This window comes from Coffea arabica, chromosome 5e, assembly GCF_036785885.1.
Source record: "Coffea arabica cultivar ET-39 chromosome 5e, Coffea Arabica ET-39 HiFi, whole genome shotgun sequence".
Taxonomy (NCBI): Eukaryota; Viridiplantae; Streptophyta; class Magnoliopsida; order Gentianales; family Rubiaceae; genus Coffea; species Coffea arabica.
The window spans coordinates 11,564,591-11,574,105 of NC_092318.1; positions in this window are offsets into that span (position 1 = coordinate 11,564,591).

The following is a 9,515-nucleotide window of genomic DNA, read 5'->3' on the forward strand; positions in this document are numbered from 1 at the left end:
AAAATGGTCTAGCAATATCGGAGGAAAATGGAGAGTTCGAAATTCTCAATTTCCTTTAAGTTTGAAAATTTCAGATTCGGCAAGCAAAGTTTGAAAAATCAGATCTCACTCTCTATAAGTCCAAAATTGGAAAACTTGATACCATTGGAAACTACTTCCAAAATACTAAAAGTTTCTAGAAGACATTTTTCCATGATTCCAAACAGAAGGTATTCAAAATTTGTCTCAAAGTTGCTGTTTTGGCTTGCGAGACAGTTTCGGGGTTGGTTTTCGGCAAAGTTTGGAAATTCGGCAAAATTCACACAATGTGAACCAGCCTCGGAAATTTGGAACTCAATTAGAGTCGTAAAAAAAATTTAAAAAACAAAAGCAGAACAAGAATCAGAGGTTTGAGCACCAAGATATAGTAGCTCAAAGTTGCTGAAAATCGAAACTTTTCGGCAATTTCCAAGTTCAAATCACAAACTTTGGGACTTTGGTTAAGCATTGAAATGGACTCAGAATGGCACCAAATTTGGCAATATTACACTACCATATAAGGGATATTCCTCTGTCGAATTTCATAGAAAATTCACTCGGAAAGTTGGTTAACAAAACCATCAAAGTTCCAAGAATTTCCAAGGCAAATCTGCCTTGTACTTCAATTTTTCTTTCCTCAAACCTTTGGCCAATAAAAATGCCTAAAATATGTCTCATTTGTGATAACCAGGTCTAGTAAGAATCCAAAATACATTTGGTAGGTGATTAAAATAAAAAATTTCAAAACAACAAGTCCCAACCAAGGTTTAGGCCTTTACTAGCCAAAAAGAGGGTTTTTACTCACTGCATCCATTTTGAAATATGACCACAACTCACTCAATTCAATTTGGAATTGAGCACGGTTTGTGGCGTTGAAAACTAGATTCATAAATTTACAATTTCTCTGAAAAAATCATTTTCAAAATCTGTCCACAACTAGCTCATATTTGAGAATCAATTTGCTGCTCAAAACAGAGCTTCCAGTGAACTAGCGAAACAGGGCAGCCAAGTTCAAATGGTTGGTATGGTTCACTCGGGTGGAATCAGGATATACATTTCATACTGTTGGAAAGCTGGGAATATCTAGTTTCCAGTGCCACAAACGGCACTCGATTTCGACATCAGAGTAAAAAGTTATGGCCGAAACAAAAACACTGCCTGGGTAATCCAGGAACAATTTCCAGTTTTGAAGCCTTTTCAAAAATTCAACTTTTGGCCAACCAAATCAAGTAATTTTTGGTGGAAACTTTCTACAAATCCTATACAACATATATACATCATAAACAAGTCAATTGAACCACTGAAAAGTGCTCAAAAGCACACGAAAATGACAAGGGTAGTTTCAGAATATTTTTGCTCATCACCTCCTTTGAGTTTCCTTTCACCAATACAGCTTATTTCCTCTAATTTAAGCACTAAACCGACATTAATAACATCAAAACTCATGAAATCAGTCCTCAAGTCATTGTGGGAGTTCATAGAGCCCACACACCAAAATTCAACATAAATAAAGCTACCCACATGGAAATACAAACTTATAAGTGCAATACTACTTCCATAAACCAAGAATTTCAAGGTTGATCGTCTATTACCTCTCTTGATGAACTAAGCAGAAATTTTCGGTCCTCCTTAGCCAAAGTAAAACCGTTAGAGCAGCCTCCTTTCTTAGCTTGATGTGGTCTCCAAGTGGTTAGCTAAGTGTGGTTAAAATTTGAGGTGAAATGGTGAAGGATTGATGAAGATTTGGAGAAGAAATTTGATGAGCAAGTTTGGTTCTTTTCCCTTGTTGTTGCAAACTGAAATGGGAGCAAAAGAGGCACCAATTGAGGTAAGCATGTGGAGGGTTTTAATCTAGTGTGATGCTCTCATGAGAAACTAAAATGTGTGGCTCTCATTGATTCAAAGGTCAACTCTTTTTCCCGCGCGCGTTTCGTGTTCGATTCCTCTCGGATTTATTTCACTAGTGCACTAAACCTCCAATGCACTTGTATTCATACTATTATTATTTACTCTTAATAGTCTAGAATAAATTTCTCAATTCTCCAATTAATCGCTCCGACTCGATATACGCGAATTTTTTATTTATACGCGCTACGGCGAAACCTCTAAGAAATTTTTATAACGATAGTACTACTAACTAATACTTGAGTACTTAAACATAAAAATAACTATTTCAAAACTAATGTACAAGTCTCCAATTTTTCAAGCGTATTGTACTCTCAAATCGGTCATTATCTCCAAATGCGTATTCGCTATTCTCACTAATCTAGCTTTCCAAAAATTAATTTTTGAAACAAGTCATTTTAAAAATACATGTAAGCCATAATTCCATGTAATTGGGTCTAAAAAGGTTGGAATAAAATATTTAGAGAGAACGGGTGAGTAAATAATTAATTAAGCCAGTAAAATAAAATAAAATAAGAAAATTTCGGGTCCTCACAAAGCTAATTAATCCATACCTAAGATGACATCATATCCCTTAATGACTAAACTTATTAGATCCCCTAATAGTTTTCGCTCTCCAACCCAAATTTCGTAGTTCTTATAAACCATACTAGTAATCAAATATTAGTCACCCATAGGCGTCCTAATTTCCAAATCATATGGTAGTCTAGTATGTTCAAATCAATTCCATACATAAAACTAGAGTTGACAAAGGAATGGATAGCACCATGATCTATTAAAATCTTAACAAGATGATGGAACACAGGGATCGTACATTCTATAATCTCAGATGAATCAGGGGCCTGGTGTTGCTCTATTGCATACACCCGAACCGGCACTTTCGGTCTATTTTTTTTCCACCTTTGTCTGCTCAGGGTTTGTCTTATTTGACTGTTGGATCCCACTCCCTTCTCGAGGTGGGACTGGACAGTTGGCGATCTGATGCTCTACACTTTCACAGCGCAAACATTTTCTTTCCTTCCTCCATATAGTTCGGATTCTCACAGTATCCACAGGAGACACGGGAAGCTGATACCGAGTCTCCTTGTGAGACACCTCTTTGTTGTCCTCTCCCGCTTCGGCCTCCTCTTGACGAGGCTTCTCTTGGCGTCCCCGAAAGTCTTATTTTACATGTCCTCCTTCCAAACATAGGTGGTATATTCTTATCGGTTTGCCCAAAATCGCTACTAGACGCATCCCGTTTCTTTGTTTGAAAAGTTCTAACTTGAAGTCTCGCACTTTCAACCTGTTAGGCTTTCTCCACAGCATCATTAACATATTGATTAGGGCTACTGCTAAATCCTTCTGAGTCTCGACATTTAGCCCTTGTACAAAGTGCCTTATTCATCTTTGCTCTGTTACTATTAGCTTAAGGGTAAATTTAGATAGTCTGGTGAATTGAGTTTCATGCTCAGCAATGGTTTGGGTTCCCTTACGAAATCTAATAAACTCATCCTCCATTTTTTTCCTGAATGAAAGGCAAAAAATATTTCGCATTAAACTCCCTCATGAAATTTACCCAAGTCCTCGGGATTTGTTCTCTTTTCCATTTCATTCGTATCACATTCCACCAAGAACGGGCTGCTCCCCCTAATCGAAAAACAGCGAAAGTCACCTTGCCTATCTTCAGTATAATGTAATGCTGCAAAAATATCAATCATTTTCTCTAGTGATCTCTTGGCTACATCGGGGTTAGGTCCTCCAAGGAATTTTGGTAGGGAGAATTTTTGAAATCATTCAAGAACTCTATCTTTCCTTTCCACATGATTCCCAGTGTTTTCGGATTGGATAACAGGGTTTTGGCCCTGACGGTCCACTATTTGTGCTACCAGATCTATCATACGTTGTATGGTTGTTGCTACTTGTGCGTTGGGATCGGCCCCCTTTTTCACGATTCTGTTCAGCCGCAGGTTTGCGATTATCCCCTTGATTCAAGGGTTGCCTGGATCTATACCCCGGTCTCGTCTACTATGTCTACTCTCCATCGATTTTTAACAAATTTAGGGTTGGAATGTAGATGCAAAAATTAAAAATTCATAGATACATGGGTAAAACGTAAAAATATAACAAGCCAAAGAGTCAAGTACATTTAACACAATCCTTTCATATATATCACCCAATAAACGTCAGGTACAAGCAAAAACAATCCCATTTGAAAAGTAGCGGGAACATAACAAAAGTATAGTGAACAAAAATTATACCAAAAGTACAAAAACATCCAACTGGGGGTTTTCCTAACTACCCCTCACATAAAGTCAAAATATGGCTCATAGAAACTCTAATTTAATTCCCAATAGAGCTACTAAATGTTTCATTTCTAAGAACTTCATTATTGTGGCCTACGTCAGCCAAATTTGCATCCATCACCTCTCCAAGTAGAGCCCTACATTCCTGCAAAATACCCTCAGTTCGGTCTCCTATTTCTCTTAGTACCCTATTGAGGCGTTCATTAACCACTTGCACCTGCTGGCACATAGCATCGGTCTATTCTTGCTCCTGACCAACGGTTTCCTGCAACTCCTGGATCCTATCCCTCTGCATCTCCATAATTTCTCTCATTCTTTCCGTCTCAGTTTGGTCCCTAGAACTAGCATGCCTAAATCTCCTCCTCTCATCTAGTACTGTCAGGACCACATGATTGGGATAAGAATAAGTCTTACAACGATTACACCTCCTAGTCCAACATGTGGGACTCCAACATCGGATTGATCCCCCTAATCTCTCCTGATAATCAATTACCCGAAGGCGTCTTTGAGGCGGCTCACTTCCATCATTTTCACTGGTTCCTTCCATGACCTACAAGAATAAATATAGTTTACAGCTTAAGCAAATTTAATAATACTTAATGACACCCTAACATATCACACTAAAGTTTCTTCGAATCAAATTTCTATTTTGCCCAGACCATTTCTAACCTGGGGTCTGATACCAACTGTGACAACCCCACCTTCCCTTATGACGTACCCCAAAGGTTGGCAGACTGTCTGCCCAACTCTCGCCACGACTAACTAATCCAAAAATTTACAGAGGGCACTAAAATGCACAATTAACTTCAAATCGTCAACCCAGTACTATATACAATAGAGTTACTAATGATTCAAACTTAAAGTACAAATCAAAGTATTCAATCTTATACAAATACATGTAAGGTTTACTAATACAGAGGAGTTTAAACAAAATGCTTAAAAGTTATAACTAACTCAACTCTTTTCCAAAAATCACGTTCCCAAGACTTCGGTCCCTGTAAGGAAAACAAAGGTGACAAAGTGAACTTTCGCCCAATGAGGTACCACAGGGTCACGCAGTCAAAAAATCACATAGTTTGAATTTTAATCTATCACATATAAGTATCAATTAGGGAGAAAAGTAAATACCACAACTAACACAAAGCGCTTCAAGTAAAAGGATATAGATGGCTCTCAAGAGCCAAATTTCCAGTCGCATTAGCTTGATCCAAACTCGTTGATACTCCGTTAACGTTTAGAGAAGCAAAAACACTGACCGTAGATCCCCACTTTATACCAAATTTTGTCCACCAAACACCCCCCTTATCGGGCCTGAACACCAAATAGAAATAGCAGTGGTAATACTCGAGTATACCAAATATCAGAAGAATCTAGTATTCAGTAAATCAGTGACAGTTTTCCTCATGGCTCATCAATCTATCTTGACCAGTCCTTGCTGGCTCGATTCGATTAACTACCAATGAGGTTTGAGTTCAAATTCATAGTAAGGTCATCGGATATTGGGCTCCAAACGTGATGTGTGCACAGATAGTGAGCTGGATGGCGGCCTTGACTCAAGCCCGAACGTTGATCTAGTGAGAGTTCCGCTTGGTCCTGTTACACGTGCAAGGGCAAAGCGATTCAAGGATTCACTTCAAACACTTGTTCGAAGTGCTCAGGATCAACAAGGTGTCTATAGAAACATTGAAGGCTTGGAAGATGTTAAGCAAGTTGTCTATACTTTGATTCAAGCCGATGAAGCTTAGTTGGGTTTGGTCGTTATCAAGTTATTATTAAGTCATTCTTTAATTAGTTAGTTTTATTAGTCATTGGTGTTAAGAAGTCGGTCCACTTATGATTAAGTGTGGTCCGAATTCCTTTCCTAGATTAGGTAGGATTAGTAGTCAACCAATCCATGATCCAAACGGATTTGACTCTTAGGGTTTTAGCCTATAAAAAGGCATCTCATGTACCGTTATGGGGGTTACATACTTTTTTGGAATAAAACTTATTTCGTTTGTCTCCTCATACCGAGAGCAAATCCTCTTACTCGCGTGGCAAGGGTTTCTTGACCAATCTAGCGTTTGTCCTTGATTGTTCAACCCAGCCTATCTAACTTGAGTATCCGCCTCGATTAGAGTTGTTGTTCTAATGCCTTAATCAAGTCGAGTAGTCCTTCTTGATTCTAGGTTCCATCAACCAAACTTTTGATAATTCTTCTAGATCCTTGGGCTTGTCGTACTATGGGTCTCGGAACAAGTTGACTGAGGGACGTATCAGTTGGTTTCAGAGCTGGTTGAGGTATCAAATAGTTATATCCACTTTCTTGTTTTCGTTTAGTTCGTTTCTAGGGTTTATCGCTTTCCGCTGACTTGTTGCTTGTTGTCCGAAGTTGAGTCGTCTAGTATTCCTTCGTTTGTCTTAAAATTCTGTTCGAAGTCCTTGTGTCTATTGCTGTCCAAAATTTTTAATCTCATTGTCCTTGTGTTATCCAACTTGTTAACTTGTTTTCAAATCTGAATTTTGCGAAACTTGTTGGTGTTGAGTGAATCTTGAAAGATCCTATAAGAAATCTTGAGCTCTTGAATTTCTTGACCACAATCTTGGAGTTCTTGAAATTTTTGACAACTTTCTTGGAAATATTTGGGGTTCCAAATGCTTCGAGGCTTCAAATCTTGATACTTTTCTTGAAGAATCTTGAAGTTCTTGAAAGGTGCCTGCGTTGTTCTTTATCAAGGAGTAGAACTTATCGAATCCTTGACTCTTGAACCATGTGATTTGGCCGAAGATCAAATCTGGAGTTTTCTCCATTCAGCCAAGTGTTGTGTTGTTCTTGTCCGTGATAGTGAAAAAAAACTTAAAAAAAAGAGCGAAAAGAAGGAAGAAAGCAACCGAATTGTGTTTTATTCTTGGAAGAAGTCGGTTCATAGTACTCATTCTTTGGGGGAAACCAATTGAATTTCATATTCTTACTTAGCTTTGGAACTTTCTAAAGTTGTTTACAAGAAGAAAAAAGGGTTTTTCCAAGGTTTCCAAAACCTACTTGTTTCCAAATTCAATTAGGAAACTAGTGGACAGCTTGGATAACTTCCCCATTCTTGCTTGATTAAGTCCATTCGAATTGGGAAACTAGTGGACAGCTTGTATCACTTTCTTATTCTTGATTATTGAGTCCATCCAAATTAGGAAACTTCTAAACCAATCTGAACCTGTGATCCAATCCTTGTTCTAGGTGTCTTAATTCTTTGGTTACTCTCATGAGAGAGGTTGATGAATAATTTTAGGATTTGTACAGACTTGCTCAAGTTACTCAATCTAGCATAGTGAGAGTATTGGTAAGAGTATTAGAGTGATCTTGAGTGAAACACGAGTGTGAGCGAAACACTTAGGGAGTGAAGTAAGGCTATACTTGTATTGGCAGGGGTAAAAGAAAGAAAAAAAAATGGAGCAAACTAATCCTGCAGCCGATTATTCAATGATGTTCAACGCCATGAAACCAGAACTTAAGAGAATTAGTGAACAACAAATGGAGAGGGTTTATTGTTTTCTAGCGATCTTACTTTGTTCAGTGTTAATTGTTGTTTGTAAGTTAAACGGAGTAAAATCGAGATGATCATGAAATGTTCTATTCCGAAGTCCTTCGAAGAAATTAGAAGCTTCCATTGAATTTGTCTTCATGGAGTCATACATCATTATCGTCGATTTTTGAAGGATTTCAATTGCATAGCTGTCTTACCTACCAAAGTGGATGAAAGGGTAGAATTGGGAGAGATTAAAGCCAAATCATCTCCGATACACAACTATAATCTTGCTAGTGTACCTTTATTGTTTTCATCTAATTTTGATGGAACATTAACAGCTGATTGCTTTGTTTTGGATTTAGGTCTTGGAGTTGTTCTTCTAGTAATAGGAACAATTGATAAATGTACTAATCAATGGCTCTTTGAATCGAAAACATATGATGAATATATTGTTGGCCAAATCAGCCACTGATAAGGTAAGTTTCTCATTTAGAGTACTTAGTTATCATGGTTTACCTATGGAGGTATGATTTCTTCCTAACGTGTCTTTGTATGTATTTAATCATTATCTTAGTAAATTGTGTGAGCAACCTTTGTGCATGTTAAGATTGTGTTTCTTGATTCATTGACACATGGTAAAATACTTCAATTAATTGGCATTATTTTTGAGGTTGTTTATGTATGAGATGCTGGTTGTCATCTTGAGCTACTACAGTTTGATAAAGCTATTTATTTGATTTATGATCATCTTCCAGAGTTAGTTTGAGTCATTTTGTGAATTGCATTTGTCTTAGATGTGAAAGTCTATTGTTGAATCCTTACGTGACATTTGTTTTCTCTAAGTCATGTGATTATTATGTTTATATTTGTGGAACATTTAAAGTCCTTGACTTTATCAGTATTGTACTTAAATTTGCTTACTTGCATGATGTTCTTTGTCCCGACATATTTGTTGTCCATGCATGTAATACGATGCATCACCTTGATTTAGTTGCTTTGGGAAATTTTCTCATTTGGCAGCTAAAGGCTAACATGGATGCATATTCTATTTTATTTAGTGGTTCAAGTGTTACTCATGTCATGTGCAACTAATTTGAATGATGCATGGAAATCAAACATCTCCCTCTTGTAATCAACTTGATGAGTTTGGTGATTACAAGTATTTCATTATCATTCATTTGTTTGAGCTAGAAATCAATTCAAGGTCGAATATTTTCTATGAAGAAGGGAATGATGGAGACTCAAGTAGCCTTGATGTTATATGTTTGTGGCAAATGGGATGTGAGTTGCGATGTGTGTGTTGGATCATGTTCATGGCAAACTAAGTAGAAGACATGTTACATGGCTTGCGTTCATCAAGACATACCTCGGCTTGCTTCATTGTAAACAAGTGCTTGATTTGAGGAAAAATTTCTTTCAAAAGAAGGGGAATGATATGCATCCTGTCGCTATCCGAACTAGCTGAGGATGCATTCATGAATAAGGTCTAATTCTAATTGGTCTAGTCGCAAGTACTCATGCTAAGGAACCCATGTGGCTACTTCCAATATTAGTCGAAGTGCTAATTCAAGCTCTTGTTCAATTTACTCTGGCTCATGTGGGAATTCGTAAAACCATCATTGGAACTCTCAAAGTGATTGTGGGGGTGGATCCTGAGTAAGTCATCATTTCCACACTAATCCAAATTACAGTAGGAATTGGGAAATCCGTTCAGGGTGCAGTGTGTTCACTTGCAGATCCCTCACAGGTCGCATCCTCAGGAGCGACTCATTTCAATTTCTTCGTGTTTCAGTCTTTGCCTTCAATA